At 32.4% G+C, this 27,798-nt stretch overlaps 1 protein-coding gene across 1 annotated transcript in view; it reads right to left on the reverse strand.

The window, feature by feature from the left end:
• The window catches only part of LOC139482479 (uncharacterized), a 94,314-nt gene that overhangs the window by 48,473 nt on the left and 18,043 nt on the right, over positions 1–27,798 (reverse strand). The window contains exons 4-7 of the mRNA XM_071266390.1: positions 21,187–21,327; positions 14,610–14,633; positions 13,676–13,765; positions 170–271 (exon numbers count right to left, since the gene is read on the reverse strand). The gene's annotated coding sequence lies outside the window, so the exon portion shown is untranslated. The remainder of the gene's footprint in view (positions 1–169; positions 272–13,675; positions 13,766–14,609; positions 14,634–21,186; positions 21,328–27,798) is intronic.

Genomic DNA, 27,798 nt, shown 5'->3' on the forward strand with positions numbered 1-27,798 from the left:
CTTTACTATCTGATTCAGTTCTGTGTTACGAATAAAATGAGAACCCACTTTATATAATTCTAACAAATATTTGTTGTCCATTAAACCTGTCTGATTAACAACATGATTTTGTGTAGATTCTGTATAAAGTGATGTTTGGTCAGAGTAAAGTGATTATAGCTATCATTACGTAGGTGGATGTGGCCTCTAACTGACTGCCCTGACTGACTAGGTAAGTCACTACCTCCAGGTGTCCTCCCCCAGCCGCCAACATTAATGGTGTCATTCCTCCCTGTAATATCAACATATAACAGACATCAAAACTTGTGTCATAAACTTGACAATGTTGTGTAATAAATATAAACAAAATATATATCACATGAATCAGTGGTCAAAACTGAATAAAATGACCAGTCACACTTGTATTTATATTCTACATAAACAACAAATAAACAACATGTTTTATTGTGAGATGTCAGAACTTCCATCAGAAATGTCAGGTTAAAAAAAAAAAAACTTTTTTCAAGAAACATAAACAATATTTATATCAATGGACTCAGCTGGACAAGACAATTAAAATGAGACCCCACTTTATATAATTCTATCAAATATTTGGTGTCCATCGAACCTGTCTAATTAACAATGATTCAGTAGAATGATCAACAACATGATTTTGTTTTGAATCAGTATAAAGAAAAGTTAAAAAAAAACTTTTTTTCAAGAAATATTAAAACGAGTTATATTTTCTGATTCAGTACGCGGAGACATGAAAAATAAGACCCCACTTAATATACATCTGTCAAGTATTTGTTATTTTTAAAAGATGTTTTACATTAGATCTGTAGAATTAACATTATCTGACTAAAGATGTTAACACAACTTGTTCTCATCAACTTCTCATTAAAATCAGATGTTTACAAAATAATTTTCGTCAGGAAACAAAATAAAACCTTATCTATCTGATTCAGTTCTGTGTTACGAATAAAATGAGACCCCACTTTATATAATTCTAACAAATATTTGTTGTCCATTAAACCTGTCTGATCAACAGTGTTTTGTGTCGATTTAAAATAAATGATCAAAGCTTAGAAAGTATTTAGTGGTATTTCTGTGTAAAATGTTGGTGTATATCAGCTGCTTCATATCATATGAGCTGTTATAAGTGTAATGTAACAATGGTGTATGTTTGTGTTGAGTATAAGTGAAGAACTGCAATAAGCCATGTTTGTATTTGTTTCAAGTTTGCATTGCCTATAAAAGGTGTCACTCGTTTGTGATGAGCGTGAGAATGTCTTTGCAATGTCACATGTTGGAGTTGAATAAAAGAGTTTCGTTGCTAGGTCACATGATGGTGTTGAGTAAAAGAGTTTAATTGCTAGGTCACATGATGGTGTTGAGTAAAAGAGTTTCATTGCTAGGTCACATGATGGTGTTGAGTATAAGAGTGTCATTGCTATGTAACAAATTGATGTTGAGTATAATATTGTCACTGCTATGTCACACATGTTGGTGTTGAGTATAAGAGAAATTTCTATGTCACATGTTGCTGTTAAGTTTATAAGTAATTGTTGGGTGTAAGAGTGTCATGGTTATGTCAGAGGTTGGTGTTGGGTATAAGAGTGACGTTGTTATGTCATATGTTGGTGCTTAATAAAGAGTGGCATTGCTTTATCACATATTGAATTTGAGCACATGATGTCATATGTTGGTGTTGAGTATACAAGTGTCATTGCTATGTCACATTATTAGATTGAGTAAAAGAGTGTCATTGCTAGGTCACATGATGGTGTTTAGATGGAGTGTCATTTTTATGTCACTTGATGGAGTTGAGATGGTGTTGGGTAAAAGAACGATATTGTTATGTCATATGTTGGTGTTGAGTATGCAAGTGTCATTGCTATGTCATATTATTAGATTGAGTAAACGAGTGTCATTGCTAGGTCACATGTTGGTGTTTAGATGGAGTGTCATTTTCATGTCACATGATGGAGTTGAGATGGTGTTGGGTAAAAGAACGTTAATGTTATGTTATATGTTGGTGTTGAGTTTGCAAGTGTCATTGCTATGTCAATTATTAGATTGAGTACAAGAGTGTCATTTTTATGTCACATGATGGAGTTGAGATGGTGTTGGGTAAAAGAATGTTATTGTTATGTTATATGTTGGTGTTGAGTATGCAAGTGTCATTGCTATGTCATATTATTAGATTGAGTAACAGAGTGTCATTGCTAGGTCACATGTTGGTGTTGCGTATAAATGTTATGTCATATGTTTGTATGGGGAATAAGAATGACATATTTATGTCAATGTTGGTGTGAGTGTTAAAAGTATTATTGCTATGTTACACGTCGGTATAAAAGTAGAAGAGTGTCATTGCTGTCACATCAATGTTGTATGATCAAGTCATGCTCAGTGAAAGAGGTAAATAAATGTTGAATGAGCAGGTGACACATGTAATGTTCACAATAAGAGCGGTAAATTAGTGTTATATGATCAGGTGTCACATGTCATGTTCAGTACAGGAGCGGTAAATGAATGTTGTATGAGCAGGTTTTACATGTCATGTTCAGAAGAGGAGTGGTAAATTCATGTTGTATGATCAGGTGTCACATGTCATGTTCAGTACAGTAGTGGTAAATGAATGTTGTATGATAATTAGGTGTCACATTTCATGGTCAGTACAAGAGTGGTAAATGAATATTGTATAGTGTTTCCTACAGGTGGTTTTGGCGTGTAATGGCGCCCTGCCTCGATTTCTCGACGCCCTGCCCTTTTTGGGAAAAAAAATTGGCGCCCTGCCCTAATTTTGTCGAAATTCCTGACGCCATGCCTTCTCGTCGTAAATAACAACCGGTACTGAAAGACATATTTTATGAATACCACTCGAGTTATTTCCCTTCAAAACAAAAGTTCACTAGGTCGCCATTTTGTAATCGATTTCGTAATCAGCTGATTTATCATTAGCAAACTGCAATAGATTGAATAGTGAATACAGATACTAATCACGGGTCCTGATTGTATCCCCCAAGTCCCAGAAACATCGTTTTGCCTAGAAGATTAATGATAAAACATCGATGTGATGCTTAGATAATTTTTTTTTACAGCTGATAGATTTCTAATTTACATAATTTACATTGTTTGCATGGTTGAACAAGCCATAGAACGGCGATCATGAGACATTTGTCAAATTGAAAAGTAAAAATTCTTTGCAAACTATTTTTTAAATACAAATGCTTGACTGTACCTTAAATGAAATGAAAAAAAGTCCAAACTAAATTATTAAAAGCAGAATAATCCAGAAAATAAATGAATTCCTTGATCAAATGTTTTCTTTTGTTTACAAACATGTCACATGATCATTTTAGGCGGGAAAAATACTTGGGAAAACACCTAAGTAACAGACAACTATGTCTGGCTATTTATAGACATTTAAAATAAACAGCTGATATGGTAGTGCCATGAAAGTAGTAAAACTTGTTGTATCTATATTAATTTAATTTGAAAAAGGGTGTAGAGGGGAAGGGGTTAATTTGTAACGTTATTTTTTTATTTTTTTTTGTAATTTAATAAATTTTGGTTACTAAAAATGACCCTGGATATCAGGGAATGTGTCATCCTGTTTTTAGGGAAAAAAAGGAGGATTTGTCAATGACAATTGATATGACCAAAGCAATATTTTTATATACATGTATATGACATAGTGCTTTCTTGTTTTTAAAGAACTGATTTTGTTTTTAATTGTGTTTATTGTTTTAAATATTTCATATATATATGTTTTAAACACTTTTTCTTGTTTAACAATTCGTTTTAATGATTGATTACAGATGTATATGTCCTTTTTATAGTATTAAACTAGTATGTTTTAAATAAATCCATTTTATAGAAATTGCCTGTTTATGTTAAGTAAGTGCCCTAAAATTGTTGTCCATCGCGCTTAATGTGCCCTCTGAGCTAACAATTACCCTGCCCTTTTTAAAAGCTGCAGGAAACACTATTGTATGATCAGGTGTCACATGTCATGTTCAGGTCAAGAGTGGTATATGTATGTTGTATGATCAGGTGTCATATGCCATGCTCATTATATTGGGTACAGGAGTGGTATGTAAAAGTTGTATAATCAGGTGACACATGTCATGTTCAGTACAGGAGTGGTAAATCAATGTTGTATGATCAGGTGTCACATGTCATGTTCAGTACTGGAGTGGTTAATGAATGTTGAATGATCAGATGACACATGTCATGTTCAGTACAGGAGTGGAATATGTATATTGTATGATCAATTGTCACGTCATGTTCAATGCAGGAATGGTAAATACATGTTGTATGATCAGATGATACATGTCATGTTCAGTACAAGAGTGGTAAATGAATGTTGTATTATCAGGTGACACATGACATGTTCAGTACAGGAGTGGAAAATGTATATTGTATGATCAGGTGTCACATGTCATGTTCAGTACTGGAGTGGTTAATGAATGTTGAATGATCAGATGACACATGTCATGTTCAGTACAGGAGTGGAATATGTATATTGTATGATCAATTGTCACGTCATGTTCAATGCAGGAATGGTAAATACATGTTGTATGATCAGATGATACATGTCATGTTCAGTACAAGAGTGGTAAATGAATGTTGTATTATCAGGTGACACATGACATGTTCAGTACTGGAATGGTATATGACTATTGTATGATCAGGTGACACATGTTATGTTCAATACAGGAGTGGAATATGTATATTGTATGATCAGGTGTCACAGGTCATGTTCAGTACAGGAGTGGTAAATGAGTGATGTATGATCAGATGTCACATGTCATGTTCAGTACAGAAGTTGTAAATGAATGTTGTATGATCAGGTGTCACATGTCATGTTCAGTACAGGAGTGGTAAATGAATGTTGTATGATCAGGTGTCGCATGTCATGTTCAGAACAAGAGTGAATGAATGTTGTATGATCAGGTGTCACATGTCATGTTCAGTACAAGAGTGGTAAATGAATGATGTATGATCATGTGTTACATGTCATGTTCATTAGAGCAGTGGTAAATGCATGTTGTATGATCATGTGTCAAATGTCATGTTCAGTACTGGATTGGTAAATGCATCTTTTATGATCAGAGGTTGCATGGTATGTTCAGTACAGGAGTGGTAAATGCATATTGTATAGTCAGATGTCACATGGCATGTTCAGTACAGGAGTGGCAAGTAAATGTTGCATGATCAGATGTCACATGTCAATTTCAGTACAGAAGTGATAAATGCATGTTGTATAATCAGGTGACACAGTCTTGATCAGTGCAAAAATGTTAAATGAATGTTGTATAATCAGGCATCACATGTCATGTTCAGAAAAGGAGTGGTAAATAAATGTTGTATAATCAGGCATCATATGTCATGTTCAGAAGAGGAGTGGTAAATAAATGTTGTATAATCAGGCATCACATGTCATGTACAGTAGAGGAGTGGTAAATAAATGTTGTATAATCAGGCATCACATGTCATGTTCAGTAGAGGAGGGGTAAATAAATGTTGTATAATCAGGCATCACATGTCATGTTCAGTAGAGGAGTGGTAAATAAATGTTGTATAATCAGGCATCACATGTCATGTTCAGTAGAGGAGTGGTAAATAAATGTTGTATAATCAGGCATCACATGTTATGTTCAGTAGAGGAGTGGTAAATAAATGTTGTATAATCAGGCATCACATGTCATGTACAGTAGAGGAGTGGTAAATAAATGTTGTATAATCAGGCATCACATGTCATGTACAGTAGAGGAGTTGTAAATAAATGTTGTATAATCAGGCATCACATGTCATGTTCAGTAGAGGAGTGGTAAATAAATGTTGTATAATCAGGCATCACATGTCATGTTCAGTAGAGGAGTGGTAAATAAATGTTGTATAATCAGGCATCACATGTCATGTTCAGTAGAGGAGTGGTAAATAAATGTTGTATAATCAGGCATCACATGTCATGTTCAGTAGAGGAGTGGTAAATAAATGTTGTATAATCCAGTGTCACATGTCATGTTCAGTAGAGGAGTGGTAAATGCATGTTGTATGATCCAGTGTCACATGTACAGGTATGGTAAATCAGTATTAGTTTTTATTATTGAGGTGTAAAATGTTGTGTGCTTAGTATGACAAAGTTGTTAGTAAAGTGTTTATATGTCAAGAACAGAATTGGTTCACATAAGTATTGTATAAGGAAGAACTGATATATCTCATGTCTTGTGTTATGATGTATTGTGTAAGGAAGAACCGATATATCTCATGTCTTGTGTTATGATGTATTGTATAAAGAAGAACTGATATATCTCATGTCTTGTGTTATGATGTATTGTGTAAGGAAGAACCGATATATCTCATGTATTGTTTTATGATGCATTGCATTAGGAAGAACTGATATATCTCATGTCTTGTGTTATGATGTTTTGTGTAAGGAAGAACTGATATATCTCATGTATTGTGTTAGGATGTATTGTGTTAGGAAGGACTGATATATCTCATGTCTTGTGTTATGATGTATTGTATAAGGAAGATTGATATATCTCATGTCTTGTGTTATGATGTATTGTGTAAGGAAGAACTGATATATCTCATGTCTTGTGTTATGATGTATTGTGTTAGGAAGAACTGATATATCTCTTGTCTTGTGTTATGATGTATTGTGTAAGGAAGAACTGATATATCTCATGTCTTGTGTTATGATGTATTGTGTAAGGAAGAACTGATATATCTCATGTATTGTGTTAGGATGTATTGTGTTAGGAAGGACTGATATATCTCATGTCTTGTGTTATGATGTATTGTATAAGAAAGAACTGATATATCTCTTGTCTTGTGTTATGATGTATTGTGTAAGGAAGAACTGATATATCTCATGTCTTGTGTTATGATGTATTGTGTAAGGAAGAACCGATATATCTCATGTATTGTGTTATGATGTATTGTGTAAGGAAGAACTGATATATCTCATGTCTTGTGTTATGATGTATTGTGTTAGGAAGAACTGATATATCTCATGTCTTGTGTTATGATGTATTGTGTTAGGAAGAACTGATATATCTCATGTCTTGTGTTATGATGTATTGTGTAAGGAAGAACTGATATATATCTCATGTCTTGTGTTATGATGTATTGTGTAAGGAAGAAGTGATATATCTCATGTCTTGTGTTATGATGTATTGTGTAAGGAAGAACTGACATATCTCATGTTTTGTGTTATGATGTATTGTGTAAGGAAGAACTGATATATCTCATGTATTGTGTTATGATGTATTGTGTTAGGAAGAACTGATATATCTCTTGTCTTGTGTTATGATGTATTGTGTAAGGAAGAACTGATATATCTCATGTCTTGTGTTATGATGTATTGTGTTAGGAAGAACTGATATATCTCATGTCTTGTGTTATGATGTATTGTGTTAGGAAGAACTGATATATCTCATGTCTTGTGTTATGATGTATTGTGTAAGGAAGAACTGATATATCTCATGTCTTGTGTTATGATGTATTGTGTAAGGAAGAACCGATATATCTCATGTCTTGTGTTATGATGTATTGTGTAAGGAAGAACCGATATATCTCATGTCATGTGTTATGATGTATTGTGTTAGGAAGAACTGATATATCTCATGTCTTGTGTTATGATGTATTGTGTTAGGAAGAACTGATATATCTCATGTCTTGTGTTATGATGTATTGTGTTAGGAAGAACTGATATATCTCATGTCTTGTGTTATGATGTATTGTGTAAGGAAGAACTGATATATATCTCATGTCTTGTGTTATGATGTATTGTGTAAGGAAGAAGTGATATATCTCATGTCTTGTGTTATGATGTATTGTGTAAGGAAGAACTGACATATCTCATGTTTTGTGTTATGATGTATTGTGTAAGGAAGAACTGATATATCTCATGTATTGTGTTATGATGTATTGTGTAAGGAAGAACTGATATATCTCATGTCATGTGTTATGATGTATTGTGTAAGGAAGGACTGATATATATCATGTCTTGTGTTATGATGTATTGTGTAAGGAAGGACTGATATATCTCATGTCTTGTGTTATGATGTATTGTGTAAGGAAGAACTGATATATCTCATGTCATGTGTTATGATGTATTGTGTTAGGAAGAACTGATATATCTCATGTCATGTGTTATGATGTATTGTGTAAGGAAGAACTGATATATCTCATGTCTTGTGTTATGATGTATTGTGTAAGGAAGAACTGATATATCTCATGTCATGTGTTATGATGTATTGTGTTAGGAAGAACTGATATATATCTCATGTCTTGTGTTATGATGTATTGTGTAAGGAAGAACTGATATATCTCATGTCTTGTGTTATGATGTATTGTGTAAGGAAGGACTGATATATCTCATGTCTTGTGTTATGATGTATTGTGTAAGGAAGAACTGATATATCTCATGTCTTGTGTTATGATGTATTGTGTAAGGAAGGACTGATATATCTCATGTCTTGTGTTATGATGTATTGTGTAAGGAAGAACTGATATATCTCATGTCATGTGTTATGATGTATTGTGTTAGGAAGAACTGATATATATCTCATGTCTTGTGTTATGATGTATTGTGTAAGGAAGAACTGATATATCTCATGTCTTGTGTTATGATGTATTGTATAAGGAAGAACTGATATATCTCATGTATTGTGTAAGGAAGAACTGATATATCTCATGTCTTGTGTTATGATGTATTGTATAAGGAAGAACTGATATATCTCATGTCTTGTGTTATGATGTATTGTATAAGGAAGAACGATATATCTGATGTCATGTGTTATGATGTATTGTGTAAGGAAGAACTGATATATCTCATGTCTTGTGTTAATGTAATGACATATTTTATGTTTTTTGTGTTGCTCTGTGTAGTGTGTAATGACATATTTTATGTTTTTTTGAGTTGCTCTGTGTAGTGTGTAATGACATATTTTATGTTTTTTTTAGTTGCTCTGTGTAGTGTGTAATGACATATTTATGTTATTTTGAGTTGCTCAGTGTAGTGTGTAATGACATATTTTATGTTTTTTTTAGTTGCTCTGTGTAGTGTGTAATGACATATTTTATGTTTTTTTGAGTTGCTCTGTGTAGTGTGTAATGACATATTTTATGTTTTTCTTAGCTGCTCTGTGTAGTGTGTAATGACATATTTTATGTTTTTTTGAGCTGCTCTGTGTAGTGTGTAATGACATATTTTATGTTTTTCTTAGCTGCTCTGTGTAGTGTGTAATGACATATTTTATGTTTTTTTGAGTTGCTCTGTGTAGTGTGTAATGACATATTTTATGTTTTTCTTAGCTGCTCTGTGTAGTGTGTAATGACATATTTTATGTTTTTTTTAGTTGCTCTGTGTAGTGTGTAATGACATATTTTATGTTTTTTTGAGCTGCTCTGTGTAGTGTGTAATGACATATTTTATGTTTTTCTTAGCTGCTCTGTGTAGTGTGTAATGATATATTTTATGTTTTTTTGTGTTGCTTTGTGTAATGTGTAATGACATATTTATGTTATTTTGAGTTGCTCAGTGTAGTGTGTAATGACATATTTTATGTTTTTTTGTGTTGCTTTGTGTAATGTGTAATGACATATTTTATGTTTTTTTTAGTTGCTCTGTGTAGTGTGTAATGACATATTTTATGTTTTTTTGAGCTGCTCTGTGTAGTGTGTAATGACATATTTTATGTTTTTCTTAGCTGCTCTGTGTAGTGTGTAATGACATATTTTATGTTTTTTTGAGTTGCTCTGTGTAGTGTGTAATGACATATTTTATGTTTTTTTTAGTTGCTCTGTGTAGTGTGTAATGACATATTTATGTTATTTTGAGTTGCTCAGTGTAGTGTGTAATGACATATTTTATGTTTTTTTGTGTTGCTTTGTGTAATGTGTAATGACATATTTTATGGTTTTTTTAGCTGCTCTGTGTAGTGTATAATGACATATTTTATGTTTTGTTGAGCTTCTCTGTGTAGTGTGTAATGACATATTTTATGTTTTTTGAGCTGCTCTGTGTATTGTGTAATGACATATTTTATGTTTTTTGAGCTGCTCTGTGTAGTGTGTAATGACATATTTTATGTTTTTTTGAGTTGCTCTGTGTAGTGTATAATGACATATTTTATGTTTTGTTGAGCTTCTCTGTGTAGTGTGTAATGACATATTTTATGTTTTTTGAGCTGCTCTGTGTATTGTGTAATGACATATTTTATGTTTTTGAGCTGCTCTGTGTATTGTGTAATGACATATTTTATGTTTTTTTGTGTTGCTCTGTGTAGTGTGTAATGACATATTTTATGTTTTTTTGTGTTGTTTTGTGTAGTGTGTAATGACATATTTTATGTTTTTTTGAGCTGCTCTGTGTAGTGTGTAATGACATATTTTATGTTTTTTTTAGTTGCTCTGTGTAGTGTGTAATGACATATTTTATGGTTTTTTTAGCTGCTCTGTGTAGTGTGTAATGGCATATTCTATGTTTTTTTAGTTGCTCTGTGTAGTGTGTAATGACATATTTTATGGTTTATTTAGATGCTCTATGTAGTGTGTAATGACATATTTTATGTTTTGTTGAGCTTCTCTGTGTAGTGTGTAAAGACATATTTTATGGTTTTTTTAGCTGCTCTGTGTAGTGTGTAATGACATGTTTTATGTTTTTTTAGCTGCTCTGTGTAGTGTGTAATGACATATTTTATGTTTTTTTGAGCTGCTCTGTGTAGTGTGTAATGACATATTTTATGTTTTTTTGAGTTACCCTGTGTAGTGTGTAATGACATATTTTATGGTTTATTTAGATGCTCTGTGTAGTGTATAATGACATATTTTATGTTTTGTTGAGCTTCTCTGTGTAGTGTGTAATGACATATTTTATGGTTTTTTTAGCTGCTCTGTGTAGTGTGTAATGACATATTTTATGGTTTATTTAGATGCTCTGTGTAGTGTGTAATGACATATTTTATGTTTTATTGAGCTTCTCTGTGTAGTGTGTAATGACATATTTTATGTTTTTTTAGCTGCTTTGTGTAGTGTGTAATGACATATTTTATGGTTTTTTTAGCTGCTCTGTGTAGTGTGTAATGACATGTTCTATGTTTTTTTAGTTGCTCTGTGTAGTGTGTAATGACATATTTTATGGTTTATTTAGATGCTCTGTGTAGTGTGTAATGACATATTTTATGTTTTGTTGAGCTTCTCTGTGTAGTGTGTAATGACATATTTTATGTTTTTTTAGCTGCTTTTTGTAGTGTGTAATGACATATTTTATGGTTTTTTTAGCTGCTCTGTGTAGTGTGTAATGACATGTTCTATGTTTTTTTAGTTGCTCTGTGTAGTGTGTAATGACATATTTTATGGTTTATTTAGATGCTCTGTGTAGTGTGTAATGACATATTTTATGTTTTGTTGAGCTTCTCTGTGTAGTGTGTAATGACATGTTTTATGTTTTTTTAGCTGCTCTGTGTAGTGTGTAATGACATGTTTTATGTTTTTTTGAGTTGCTCTGTGTAGTGTGTAATGACATATTTTATGTTTTTTTTAGCTGCTCTATGTAGTGTGTAATGACATATTTTATGTTTTTTTGAGCTGCTCTGTGTAGTGTGTAATGCTATATTTTATGTTTTTTGAGCTGCTCTGTGTAGTTTGTAATGACATATTTTATGTTTTTTTGAGTTGCTCTGTGTAGAGTGTAATGACATATTTAAGATTTTTTTTAGTTGCTCTGTGTAGTGTGTTAAGACATGTTTTATGTTTTTTGAGCTGCTCTGTGTAGTGTGTAATGACATATTTTATGTTTTTTTGAGCTGCTCTGTGTAGTGTGTAATGACATATTTTATGTTTTTTTTAGCTGCTCTGTGTAGTGTGTAATGACATATTTTATGTTTTTTTGAGTTGTTCTGTGTAGTGTGTAATGACATATTTTATGGTTTATTTAGATGCTCTGTGTAGTGTGTAATGACATATTTTATGGTTTATTTAGATGCTCTGTGTAGTGTGTAATGACATATTTTATGTTTTGTTGAGCTTCTCTGTGTAGTGTGTAATGACATATTTTATGTTTTTTTTAGCTGCTCTGTGTAGTGTGTAATGACATGTTTTATGGTTTTTTTAGCTGCTCTGTGTAGTTTGTAATGACATATTCTATGTTTTTTTAGCTGCTCTGTGTAGTGTGTAATGACATATTTTATGGTTTTTTTTAGCTGCTCTGTGTAGTGTGTAATGACATGTTTTATGTTTTTTTAGCTGCTCTGTGTAGTGTGTAATGACATATTTTATGTTTTTTTAAGCTGCTCTGTGTAGTGTGTAATGACATATTTTATGTTTTTTTGAGTTGTTCTGTGTAGTGTGTAATGACATATTTTATGGTTTATTTAGATGCTCTGTGTAGTGTGTAATGACATATTTTATGGTTTATTTAGATGCTCTGTGTAGTGTGTAATGACATATTTTATGTTTTGTTGAGCTTCTCTGTGTAGTGTGTAATGACATATTTTATGTTTTTTTTAGCTGCTCTGTGTAGTGTGTAATGACATGTTTTATGGTTTTTTTAGCTGCTCTGTGTAGTTTGTAATGACATATTCTATGTTTTTTTAGCTGCTCTGTGTAGTGTGTAATGACATATTTTATGGTTTTTTTTAGCTGCTCTGTGTAGTGTGTAATGACATGTTTTATGTTTTTTTAGCTGCTCTGTGTAGTGTGTAATGACATATTTTATGTTTTTTTGAGCTGCTCTGTGTAGTGTGTAATGACATATTTTATGTTTTTTGAGCTGCTCTGTGTAGTGTGTAATGCTATATTTTATGTTTTTTGAGCTGCTCTCTGTAGTGTGTAATGACATATTTTATGTTTTTTGGTTGCTCTGTGTAGTTTGTAATGACATATTTTATGTTTTTTTTAGTTGTTCTGTGTAGAGTGTAATGACATATTTAAGTTTTTTTTTAGTTGCTCTGTGTAGTGTGTTAAGACATGTTTTATGTTTTTTGAGCTGCTCTGTGTAGTGTGTAATGACATATTTTATGTTTTTTTGAGCTGCTCTGTGTAGTGTGTAATGACATATTTTATGTTTTTTTGAGCTGCTCTGTATAGTGTGTAATGACATATTTTATGTTTTTTTTAGCTGCTCTGTGTAGTGTGTAATGACATATTTTATGTTTTTTTGAGTTGCTCTGTGTAGTGTGTAAATACATATTTAATGTTTTTTTAGCTGCTCTGTGTAGTGTGTAATGACATATTTTATGTTTTTTTGAGCTGCTCTGTGTAGTGTGTAATGACATATTTTATGTTTTTTTGAGCTGCTCTGTGTAGTGTGTAATGACATATTTTATGTTTTTTTAGTTGCTCTGTGTAGTGTGTAATGACATATTTTATGTTTTTTCCTTATACTTTTGTAATTTGATTACCTCCTTGGTATTTTATCCACTATTTCATCTGGTTGATAGGTGTGGTATACATCAATATTTTGTTAATTAATTTAGTTATGTGTTTTGCTGATGTGTTACAATGTTTCTTACTTCAGTCTTATGTACAATACGGAAATACCTGTAATAACCAATATTTTCTCTGTTTAACAATGAATCACTCAGAACAAACAAGGGGGATTTATATATGATTCATCTTGTGTGTACTGTCCGTAAATACATTTATATGTTTTAAATATTTCTACTTCACTTACAGCCCAACTTGTATTTTCCAAATTAGCTCCATTCTTCAAAGATAATTCCACATCTTTAATGTTTCCCGCATAAGCAGCTATACAAAGTTTCTGTAAGTAAAACAAAGCATAAGCATTTCTTTCCTGCACATAATAATGTATGATAAATAAATAAATTCAAATAAACAAACTACTTGTTTATAGTTTTAGTTATTCTGCTTAAGATGTCCGATTTTACAGTTTGCTTTCCAAATGTAACAACTAACAACTGACTAAGACAGTTAAACCGCTGTTTGTAATTTCTGAGTTTTTTTAAAAAGAAGACTTGGTATCATTGTATAATATATCAGGTTTGCTTCTTCAAATTTTGTACATTGAAATTCTTATAACTAGTGTCATTTTGATTTTTCTTCCAATTTCCATCTATATTTATAATGAACTACACACGTGGCCCGAGAACACAGTTATTTCTTAATGCATTTCTTTTAGACAATAAATTCAAATCAAAAAAATCACACCAGCTCTTTCTCAAAAAGATTTTGACAGTGTAGTGTACTACCAGTGAGACAAATACTATCAAAATTATAGAAATTTCTACCAGCTCTAACTCAAAATATTGACAATTCTGTGTTAAGGGCTGTAAAATTCAGTTTGACAGCTTCAGACGTGATAAAATTTGACCTTTTTGAACTGGACCAAATCACTAATTTTTTAACATGTAATTACATCCCCCTACCTAATATTTCATGCATTTAATATCAAGAAATAAATTGGGAAAGTGTATCAAATAAAACATGCAAGTTATACACTGTTTACACAAGCATGACAAGGGACTGTATTTGTAGACAACGAAAACCAAAGGACGATAACTGTGTCCTTGGACCACGTGTATCTTTGTGTAGTCTATAGACAACATCGGTCACATGACCTCTGAAATATAAGAACAAAATCTTACCTTATCCCAACTTGCCATTATATCCTGAAAACAAAGAAATATAAAAATTAATTTACAGGAGGTTTTAAATCTCAATAAGCTATAAATATATTTCAAGCATTAAGTTAGGCATGATGCCATTCTTTTGATCGTTCCAATTTCTTCACCTTGTTAAGTTTAATAAAAGAACAATGTCCCCCATGTTGCACTTATTTTATATTTTCAAGGGACATAACTCTTTTAAAAAAGTTGATCGTCCACAACTTGTCCAAGATACTACTGATATTAACCTGTAGTATAAGTTTTATAAAAATCTGGCAAGAATTGTACCTGTGAGAGCGCTAATGAGACCATTTTCCATAAATTTCCAAGGGGCATAACTCTTTAAATAAAAGTCGATCGTCCACCACTATAGAACTCGTCTGAGATATTGCTGATATTAACCAATTGTATAAGTTTTATAAAAATCTGGCAAGAACTACACTCGTGACAGCTCTAACAAGGCCATTTTCCATAAATTTAACATTTCAAAGGGGCATAACTTAAGTAACTGCATGCAAGTACTCTTATTTTGGTGCTTTCGTGTCTATTATTTTAATGTTAGTTATTGTTGTGCCTCATAACGATCGTTTGAGTTTAAAAGCCCATTGCAACTTATCTTTACAGTGTGTTCTTATGTTGCTCTGTAACACCACTGTTCAAATTAAGGGGAGGGTTGAACACTCACCAAGATGTTTAACCCCGCCACATTCTTAACGTGCCTCTCCAAAGTCAGGAACCTGTAAATTGTTTTCTTATAAATTAGGTTGTCACTGTGTCAGTGTTCATGTAAATTATTTCACTTTTTCATGTCAGGGACTTTTAAGGCAACTGTACAGTATGGGTTTTTCACATTGTTGAAGGCAGAACAGTTGCCTATATTTGCTTACATCCACTTCATTTTGAGCATTGGTGGATAGTTGTCTCACTGGCAATCATATCACATCCACTTAATGTATATCTATATGAGTAATGCTTTGACATCAAAGTGGGTTTTTTTTTCTTCATTTTTTAGTGGTTATCAATAGTTGCATTAGAAATTGAATAAACATGGTCTTTGTAGTTTTAGACTGTTACTCATATCTTTCTTCCGAAGACAAAGTGTTGCCTTACAATATGGTTACAACTTCATGGTGACCTTTCTTTATCACTATATTTGTACATCGGTCTTGAAGTTGGACACTTTTGGTAGATTATCAACAAGAAGAAGTCAATATTTGCAACATTTTGATTTTGAACTAATTATTTTGTTTGCTTAACAATAATTGATTTGTTATATGTCATCATTAATTTATAGTTATATATTTTTCGAATGAAACTGATGATTCTGCAAAGTTTTTAGTTCTTGGCACATTCTATGAATGCTTATAACACAGAGATATTTCATGATTGTGCAATATTTTAGTTCGTGGCACATTCTATCAATGCTTATATATACATTGTGTAACACAGAGTACCAAGTCAGGAATATGACAGTTCTTGTCCATTCGTTTTTGATGCGTTTTGTTTTTTGATTTTGCCATGTGATTATGGACTTTTCAAATTGATTTTCCTCTGAGTTCAGTATTTTTGTGATTTTACTTTTCATGATTGTGCAATGTTTTAGTTCTTGGCACATTCTATCAATGCTAATAAAATATTTCACCATACTTCGTGTTTTCAATCCCCCTTAATTAATTAATTAATCCCCATAACAATTAAACTTAAAATCGGAAATTTATAAAAAAAGATTGAAAGGGAGCTAACGTCAATAGATAAAACAATTCACCTAAATTTTAGGAAAACTGCTCAAAGCATTTTTTGAGTTATTGTCCGAAAACTGGAAATCCCCCTTTTTGTAATGAATAAAATCCCATATCTCGAAAACGTAGAATCTTAAATTTATAACCAGATGCTCCGCAGGGCGTAGCTTTATACGACCGCGGAGGTTGAACCCTGAACGGTTGGGGCAAGTATGGACACAACATTCAAGCTGGATTCAGCTCTAAATTTGGATTGTGATTGAATAGTTGACACAGCATAGGTTTCTGACACAGAATGAATGTGTTCTAATGAACTTAAAATTTTTGTTTTCTCTTAGAGCAATTCACTATGCTGTTGAATATTAATCCTCTCAAAACAAGAATGTGTCCTCAGTACACGAATGCCCCACTCGCACTATCATTTTCCATGTTCAGTGGACCGTGAAATTGGGGTAAAAACTCTAATTTGGCATTAAAATTAGAAAGATCATATCATAGGGGACATGTGTACTAAGTTTGAAGTCTATTGGACTTAAACTTCATCAAAAACTACCTTGACCAAAAACTTTAACATGAAGCGGGACAGACGGACGGACGAACGAACAGACGGACGCACAGACCAGAAAACATAATGCCCCTCTACTATCGTAGGTGGGGCATAAAAATGTTTGAAGAAATTTTCTTTTTTATTTATGAAATTTCAAATGAGAAAAATTGAACCCAATTTTTTTAATCACATCCCCCTTTCCCTTATTCCAAAACTAATCTCAATTAAAATTTCTAATGGAGTTTGCAACAATAACTACTCATTTAAATACATCATAAAATATTAAGATGTAAAAAAAACTGCTTGTTATCACTGAATGTTATTTATTATAATTTATCAGTTGGTAGTAAAAAGTGAATATACATTGTATATTGTATATAACAAAGATTTAAGTTGATTCTGGACAAAGAAAGATAACTCCAATTAAAAAAAAATCTTGCTATTGCACAATATTTTGCAATTAGATATTTCTTGCTTACTATTCTGGACAAAGAAAGATAACTCTAATTAAAAAAAAATTTGCTATTTCACAATATTGTGCAATTAGATATTTCTTGCCATTGCGCAATACTGTGTAATTGAAAAGACTTGCTATTGCACAACACTTAATATAATAATTTTAGATCCTGATTTGGACCAACTTGAAAACTGGGCCCATAATAAAAAATCTAAGTACATTTTTGGATTCAGCATATCAAAGAACCCCAAGATTTCAATTTTTGTTGAAATCAGACTAAGTTTAATTTTGGACCCTTTGGACTTTAGTGTAGACCAATTTGAAAACAGGACCAACCAGATGCTCCGCAGGGCGTAGCTTTATACGACCGCAGAGGTTGAACCCTGAACGGTTGGGGCAAGTATGGACACAACATTCAAGCTGGATTCAGCTCTAAATTTGGATTGTGATTAAATAGTTGACACAGCATAGGTTTCTGACACAGAATGAATGTGTTCTAATGAACTTAAAATTTTTTGTTTCTCTTAGAGCAATTCACTATGCTGTTGAATATTAATCCTCTCAAAAAAATGTTTGAAGAAATTTTCTTTTTTATTTATGAAATTTCAAATGAGAAAAATTGAACCCAATTTTTTTAATCACATCCCCCTTTCCCTTATTCCAAAACTAATCTCAATTAAAATTTCTAATGGAGTTTGCAACAATAACTACTCATTTAAATACATCATAAAAATATTAAGATGTAAAAAAACTGCTTGTTATCACTGAATGGTAAAGATTATTTTAATTTATCAGTTGGTAGTAAAAAGTGAATATACATTGTATATTGTATATAACAAAGATTTAAGTTGATTCTGGACAAAGAAAGATAACTCCAATTAAAAAAAAATCTTGCTATTGCACAATATTTTGCAATTAGATATTTCTTGCTTACTATTCTGGACAAAGAAAGATAACTCTAATTAAAAAAAAATTTGATATTTCACAATATTGTGCAATTAGATATTTCTTGCCATTGCGCAATACTGTGCAATTGAAAAGACTTGCTATTGCACAATACTTAATATAATAATTTTAGATCCTGATTTGGACCAACTTGAAAACTGGGCCCATAATAAAAAATCTAAGTACATTTTTGGATTCAGCATATCAAAGAACTTCAAGATTTCAATTTTTGTTAAAATCAGACTAAGTTTAATTTTGGACCCTTTGGACTTTAGTGTAGACCAATTTGAAAACAGGACCAAAAATGAAGAATCTACATACACAGTTAGATTTGGTATATCAAAGAACCCCATTTATTCAATTTTTGATGAAATCAAACAAAGTTTAATTTTGGACCCCGATTTGGACCAACTTGAAAACTGGGCCAATAATCAAGAATCTAAGTACATTTTTAGATTCAGCATATCAAAGAACCTAACTGATTCATTTTTTGTCAAAATCAAACTAAGTTTAATTTTGGACCCTTTGGACCTTAATGTAGACCAATTTGAAAACGGGACCAAAAGTTAAGAATCTACATACACAGTCATGACAGTTAGATTCAGCATATCAAAGAACCCCAATTATTCAATTTTGATGAAATCAAACAAAAGTTTAATTTTGGACCCTTTGGGCCCCTTATTATGTTGGGACCAAAACTCCCAAAATCAAACCCAACCTTTCTTTTATGGTCATAAACCTTGTGTTTAAATTTCATAGATTTCTATTTACTTATACTAACGTTATGGTGCGAAAACCAAGAAAAATGCTTATTTGGGTCCCTTTTTGGCCCCTAATTCCTAAACTGTTGGGACCTAAACTCCCAAAATCAATACCAACCTTCCTTTTGTAGTCATTAACATTGTGTTTAAATTTCATTGATTTCTATTTACTTAAACTAATGTTATTGTGCGAAAACCAAGAATAATGCTTATTTGGGCCCTTTTTTGGCCCCTAATTCCTAAACTGTTGAGACCAAAACTCCCAAAATCAATCCCAACCGTTCTTTTGTGGTCATAAACCTTGTGTCAAAATTTCATAGATTTCTATTAACTTAAACTAAAGTTATAGTGCGAAAACCAAGAAAATGCTTATTTGGGCCCTTTTTGGCCCCTAATTCCCAAAATGTTGGGACCAAAACTCCCAAAATCAATACCAACCTTCCTTTTGTGGTCATAAACCTTGTGTTAAAATTTCATAGATTTCCATTCACTTTTACTAAAGTTAGAGTGCGAAAACTAAAAGTATTCGGACGCCGGACGACGACGACGACGACGACGCCGACGCCAACGTGATAGCAATATACGACGAAAATTTTTTCAAAATTTGCGGTCGTATAAAAATGAAGAATCTACATACACAGTTAGATTTGGTATATCAAAGAACCCCATTTATTCAATTTTTGATGAAATCAAACAAAGTTTAATTTTGGACCCCGATTTGGACCAACTTGAAAACTGGGCCTATAATCGAGAATCTAAGTACATTTTTAGATTCAGCATATCAAAGAACCTAACTGATTCATTTTTTGTCAAAATCAAACTAAGTTTAATTTTGGACCCTTTGGACCTTAATGTAGACCAATTTGAAAACAGGACCAAAAGTTAAGAATCTACATACACAGTCATGACAGTTAGATTCGGCATATCAAAGAACCCCAATTATTCAATTTTGATGAAATCAAACAAAGTTTAATTTTGGACCCTTTGGGCCCCTTATTCTGTTGGGACCAAAACTCCCAAAATCAATACCAACCTTCCTTTTATGGTCATAAACCTTGTGTTTAAATTTCATAGATTTCTATTTACTTATACTAACGTTATGGTGCGAAAACCAAGAAAAATGCTTATTTGGGTTCCTTTTTGGCCCCTAATTCCTAAACTGTTGGGACCTAAACTCCCAAAATCAATACCAACCTTCCTTTTGTAGTCATTAACATTGTGTTTAAATTTCATTGATTTCTATTTACTTAAACTAAAGTCATTGTGCGAAAACCAAGAATAATGCTTATTTGGGCCCTTTTTTGGCCCCTAATTCCTAAACTGTTGAAACCTAAACTCCCAAAATCAATCCCAACCGTTCTTTTGTGGTCATAAACCTTGTGTCAAAATTTCATAGATTTCTATTAACTTAAACTAAAGTTATAGTGCGAAAACCAAGAAAATGCTTATTTGGGCCCTTTTTGGCCCCTAATTCCTAAAATGTTGGGACCAAAACTCCCAAAATCAATACCAACCTTCCTTTTGTGGTCATAAACCTTGTGTTAAAATTTCATAGATTTCCATTCACTTTTACTAAAGTTAGAGTGCGAAAACTAAAAGTATTCGGACGCCGGACGACGACGACGACGACGACGACGACGACGACGCCGACGCCAACGTGATAGCAATATACGACGAAAAATTTTTCAAATTTTGCGGTCGTATAAAAATCTAAAGGGAGCTCATGTCAATATATATAAACAATTTACCAAAGTTTCTTGCAAATTGGTGAAAGTATTTTTGAGTTAATGTCCGAAAACTGGAAAAATCCCCTTTTTGTAATGAATAAAACCCCAAAACTCTGAAACGTAAAATCTAAAATGTATTCAAACCGAAAGGGAGCTCACGTCAATATATATAAACAATTCACCAAAGTTTCATTCAAATTGGTTAAAGCGTTTTTGAGATAATGTCCAAAATGTTGATGACTGACCGACAGACGGACGGACATAGGTATACCATAATACGTCCCGTAAACAGGCGTATAAAAAGGCTAGATGTAGTGGATGTCTTAAAAGAGACACTTACAGCTATACATTAGAAACATATAATCAACACAATTAAATACCCAAACGGAAATCTGTTGGTTCTAGTTCTGAAACTGTCAATAACTACAAACTATCCTTCATCAAACTCCAATTGCAACTTCAGCTTATTTCAAAGGGTGTTTCCATGGCGTTAATACTAGCTGCCACAGGTCAATAACAATCTGCAAATAAAGAATAACATAAAATTCAAATCATGTAAAAATATAAAATGTGAGATGAACGAGGGTGGTTTTTTCACTGGGACTTTTAAATTTCTTCTAAGAGAAATTCATCATGCATTGATTTATTAACCTGAAATTTTCTTACAAATAAAAACTGGAAAATGACGATGTTTAAATTACAGCCATCTTAAATGTACTCTATAATTAAACAAATAAAAAAAAATGCAAATTTCAATAGGAACAATGCCAAAAATTTTGTCCGAAATCAACTTTTTATGATTAAATCCGTGATTATAATATGAACAGATTGAAAATTAAATTATTGATATTGATTTACTGAAACTTCACATGGAGTTTTGTGAGTAAAAAGCATGTACATGTATTTTCATCTTTTAGAAGATATTTTTTTTTACTCAGGTAAATTAATCAATGAGTGATATATTTCTCTTCTAAGAAGAAAGGAGTAGGTTCTGGTAAGGGCAAATTTCAGGTTCATCTAACGAAATATTTTTTACACTTTTTAAACACTTTAAAAGTCTTTATTTCAATTGATTTAATTAGTTTATGGGAAAGATTTTAACTGATTTAGTCATTAAAAACGCTCCGATTCAGGCTTAAATATGAAAAATCTATCAAATATGCAAAAAATCGTCACTTTTCAGATAGCTTTTGTCAAAAATGAAAGTGGCCGCATCCGTGTTCATCCTCAACCTTTATATATGTTATGTTTTATCATCAAATACAACTCACATTTCAATATTATGAATGAACACGAATGCGGCCACTTTCATTTAAGACGGACACCGTCTAAAATTTAATTAAAATGCTGAAATTGTGAAGATTTCAGTAATATAGCATGACTTAATGATGTAAGTACCCGATATATGTGCATTGTATTGTCAAAAACAGCCCATATCTGTGTAGCAGAAGCATTCTACTTTCCAATAAATAGCTAAAAGATTACATTTTCACAATTTTGTAAAACTGCTATATTTTGGGACCAAAAAGGGGTCTTACTGAACCTACTCCTTTAAAGGTCCCAGTGAATGTTGGCAGAGCTTATACATGTTATAATTATGAAAGACGAACAAGTAAGTGAAAATGAACACATTATTTGCAATATCCCACAAATCATTATAAAGCAACATATGATTTTTTTTTTAAATCTTCGTTTCTGATTATTTTTTCAGAAAACTCAAATCTACAAATTTAAAATCCACAAATATGTTACTTTTGCTCAAACCACTAAAATTGATACCTAACATGCCTAAGAAATAAAGTCCTTTCACGGTAACCAAAATACAAAATTCTGCTTGTAGACTTTGTATCAAAGTCAATGAACCATGATCATGATGATTAGGGGGGGGGGGCATATAATCTCCATGGAAATAATGCCAATAGACCTACCACTTGTGGTTGCCCATAAACTGACCAGTGACCTAATCACAAACTATACATGACCCGGGATAAATAAAATGCTCTGCTGGGCACAGCTTGATACAACCGAGAGGTCGAACCCTGAACCCAGAACAGGTGGGACACGACTGGACACTACACTTCAAGCTTGATACAGCTCTGAATTTGGATTTTGAATAAATAGTTGACACATCATAGGTTTTTGACACAGAATGAATGTGGTTAAAAAACTGAAAAAATTGAAATTGGACTTTTACCTTATATGGTCCATTAATATCCACAAGAGTGCACAGGTTGAAATATCTCGCCTATTTTACTGACCATTGGTTTTATGTTCAAAGTATTAAAGATAAAGGTTTAACTTAAAGCATCACAGAAGGCTTGGTCAGATAAATCCTGACAGAGAATATACACCATAATTTTTTTTTTACACAAAATATAGTTAACATATTGCTTATGATAAATGAAAAACAGTCCAAACCTAAAAAACATTGACCAATAAAACATGAAAATGAGGTTAAGGTCATATGATACCTACCTGACGACACCTTCACCAATCATTCCATACACCAAATATAGTTGACCCATTGCTTATACATGTAGTACTTTAAAACAGACCAAAACACAAAAACTTAACATTGACCAATGCAATAAATCATGAAAATGAGATTAAGGTCATATAGTATCTACCAGACCGACATGTTCATCTTCCAATCATTCAATACACCAAATATAATTGACCTATAGCTTATAGTACTTGAAGAACAGACCAAAACACAAAAAAACTTAACATTGACCATTGAACCATGAAAATGAGGTCAAGATCTTTGAAACCTGCCAGACTGACATGTACCAATTATAGTAATTCCATACACAACATAATGGCATTATAGTTGACCTACTTCTTATAGTATTTGAGAAACGGACATAATCACTCATCCATGAATTGAGGTGGAGGACAGGTGAACCCTGCACGATGGACATGTAGAAATTGCAAAGAACCTACATGTATATACCAAATATACATTTGTAGTTTACTCATAAATAGTGAGAAATTCAAATGATTACAAATATCAAATCTTTTTTCAAGCAGTCGCTGATACATGAAAGTGAGGTCTGACAATGACATTGGACATTCTGTGTAGTGTGTATGACACATGTATGACAGACGGAAACTTCGTAACATAATGATATATGTCATTAGAAAATAAAAGGGAAATGTGTCGATGTCTCTGCTTGCTGCAATGCATATAACACTATCAAGGGACATAACTCAATAACGATAAAAGTTACACTACCCAAATTCAGGGTGTTACTAAACGGCAGAAACGGAATACGGAACGGAATACGGTAAACGGAAACAGAAATAATTAACATCTTTTATTGTTGGTTATTTTATCTACATAGGCATGATTTATATAGTTTTGCACATGTTCACAAGAAAAAACCCAGAGGAATGAATTTAAAATAGTATTTTAAAGCATAAAGTATAGAAATAATTACCAGGAGATGATGAGACTATGTTTTTGAAATATTTGATATTAAAGTCATGTGTACGCCGTTCGTGCGATTCAGGATAGTCTGTTCGACTTTTCTTTAAAAAAAAAAACAAGTTTGATCAATGTCAATAAGATAGCAACACAACAACACAAAAAAAATCTATATAGGCTGAAAAAAAGATTGACATTGGCCTCGATTCTATAAATAGGTTGTCAAGTAATAAACTTGGGGAAATCCTCTGCATAATTTTCTTTTTTCTTTCTTAATTGCCTTGAATCAAGACGAGTGTTGTGGTGTATATCTTGTTACGTTGTTCTGTATTGCTGATTTTCGTTGAATCTTTTCTTGTATAACGGAAAGAAAACGTAAAAGAAATCTAATAGGAACTGGATAATGGTGTATGGACAAACTTCGATATATAGAAACCAGGGAACTAGAATAGAAACTTGTATATATATACTTTAATTTTATGAAAAAATAGACAAATTTCTCACTATACAAAGCCTTTCTCGCCCTTTTACAATACTCAAGGATTTGTATAGTAAATCCTTGCAATACTGAAGTATGCTGTTTGGTATTTACATAGGAAAAGCATTATATCTCCTAGAATTTCAATCAATAAATATGAATTGGTGTGCAAAAAGTGGGCGAAAAATTAGTAGCCTACATGGATATATACGATTTGCACAGTGCCCTTACCATGTCAGTAGTCGTCGTCATGTCCTAAGGTTTTCAAAATCAAATTGTCTACGCTGCTTCAAATATTATGCCACTTAAGTCTTCTCTGAAAATTCAATTCCCCTCAATTTTGCATAGTCAGCTATAAAAGGTCCCGAAATGACAATGTAAACAATTCAAACTAGAAAACTAACGGCCTTATTCATGTACACAAAAAAAACTGAACGAAAAACAAATATGTAACATATGTAAAACAAACGACAACCACCGCTGAATTACAGGCTACTGACTTGGGACAGGCACATACAAACAGAATGTGGCGGGCTTAAACATGTTAGCAGGATCCATACCCTCCCCTATCCTGGGACAGTGGTATAACATTACAACATAAAAACGAACTTACTATAAAAATCCGTTAAAAAGGCGTAACTCCTCAGATGGACACAAATACAAGTGGGCGTGGCCGAGTACTTGTACATCCCAATAACAAAAAGACAATAGGTACAGATCTAAGAGTACTCACAGTTAACTGACAGCTTTTTCAAGGCCACTAAGGCAGCAACCATTTGATTTTCTTCGGCTATGGATTTTTTTTCTGGACAAACTTTTTTTTCGCCTGTGGCGAAAAACAATCTATTTTTTTTCTTTCAATTTTAGCATTACATATAGTGGCAGCCGAGGGGGAAACAAACAATATTTTTTTTCTGAGAATCAAAAACAAATTATTTTTTTCTCCAAAAACTGGAAATAAACTTTTTTTTCAAAAAAAAATCCATAACCCCCCCACCCAAAAAATAATTCAAATGGTTGCTGCCTAACAACTAATAAAAGAATCGTGCATCTAAGACGTAAAGCATTGATGATAGTATAAAAATCTAGACGGTAACACATTATGTTGGTCTATACTATATGCTGCAGCATCTGGCAGAGAATGCATGTTTGAGATACTTAATTTTCGGAAATGCTCAAATGTCTCATGTTGTCCATTCATCAGGTATCAAAAATGCAAGCTGGTATTGATAATTGTTGAAAAAAAATGTGAATAATGATATGATAGCTGCTAATTCATTTTACATTTTTTTGTTTTACAGTCTAGGCCATAGTTATTATATTTTTAGTTCTACGAAATTTTTTGACAAAACCAATGGGTAGGAGGACGAAAAAAAAAAAACCCAGATGCTCCGCAGGGCGCAGCTTTATACGACCGCAGAGGTTGAACCCTGAATGGTTGGGGAAAGTATGGACACAACATTCAAGCTGGATTCAGCTCTAAATTTGGATTGTGATTAAATAGTTGACACAGCATAGGTTGGTGACACAGAATGAATGTGGTCTAATGAACTTAAAAAAAAAAATTCGCTATGCTGTTGAATATTAATCCTCTCAAAAAAATGTTTGAAGAAATTTTCTTTTTATTTATGAAATATGGAATGAGAAAAATTGACCCCCCCCCCCCCCAATTTTGTTTTCACATCCCCCTTTTCCTTATTCCAAAACTGATCTCAATTCAAATTTCTAATGGAGTTTGCAACAGCAACAATAACTGCTCATTTAAATACATCATAAAATATTAAAATGTAAAAAAAGTGCTTTTTATCACTGAATGGTAAAGATTGTTTTAATTTATCAGTTGGTAGTAAAAGTGAAAATACATTGTATATTGTATAAAACAATGATTTAAGTTGATTCAACTACTATTCTGGACAAAGAAAGATAACTCAAATTTTCAAAGAATATTGAAAATATCTTGCTATTGCACAAATATCTATTCTGGACAAAGAAAGATAACTCCAAATAACTGAAAATTTCTTGCTATTGCACAATATTGTGCAATAAGATATTTCTTGCTATTGCGCAATACTGTCAATTGAAGATTTCTTGCTATTGAACCATACTGTGCAATTGAAAATTTCTTGCTATTGCACAATACTGTACAATTGAAGATTTCTTGCTATTGCTGAATACTGTGCAATTGAAAATTTCTTGCTATTGCACAATACTTAATATAATAATTTTGAATCCTGTTTGGACCAACTTGAAAACTGGGCCCATAATCAAAAATCTAAGTACACGTTTAGATTCAGCATATCAAAGAAGCCCAAGAATTTAATTTTTGTTAAAATCAAACTTAGTTTAATTTTGGACCCTTTGGACCTTAATGAAGACCAATTTGAAAACGGGACCAAAAATTAAGAAACTACTAACACAGTTAGATTTGGCATATCAAAGAACCCCAATTATTCAATTTTTGATGAAATCAAACAAAGTTTAATTTTGGACCCCGAACTGGACCAACTTGAAAACTGGACCAATAATCAATAATCAATAATCTAAGTACACGTTCAGATTCAGCATATCAAAGAACCCCAAGGATTCAATTTTTGTTAAAATCAAACTAAGTTTAATTTTGGACCCTTTGGACTTTAATGTAGACCAATTTGAAAACGGGACCAAAAATTAAGAATCTACATACACAGTTAGATTCAGCATATGAAAGAACCCCAATTATTTAATTTTTGATGAAATCAAACAAAGTTTAATTTTGGACCCTTTGGGCCCCTTATTCCTAAACTGTTAGGACCAAAACTCCAAAAATCAATACCAACCTTCCTTTTGTAGTCATACACCTTGTGTTGAAATTTTATAGATATCTATTCACTTATACTAAAGTTATTGTGCGAAAACCAAGAATAATGCTTATTTGGGCCCTTTTTTGGCCCCTAATTCCTAAACTGTTGGAACCAAAACTCCCAAAATCAATCCCAACCTTTCTTTAGTGGTCATAAACCTTGTGTCAACATTTCATAAGTTTCTATTAACTTAAACTAAAGTTATAGTGCGAAAACCAAGAAAATGCTTATTTAGGCCCTTTTTGGC

This window comes from Mytilus edulis, chromosome 7 (assembly GCF_963676685.1).
Source record: "Mytilus edulis chromosome 7, xbMytEdul2.2, whole genome shotgun sequence".
Classification (NCBI taxonomy): domain Eukaryota; kingdom Metazoa; phylum Mollusca; class Bivalvia; order Mytilida; family Mytilidae; genus Mytilus; species Mytilus edulis.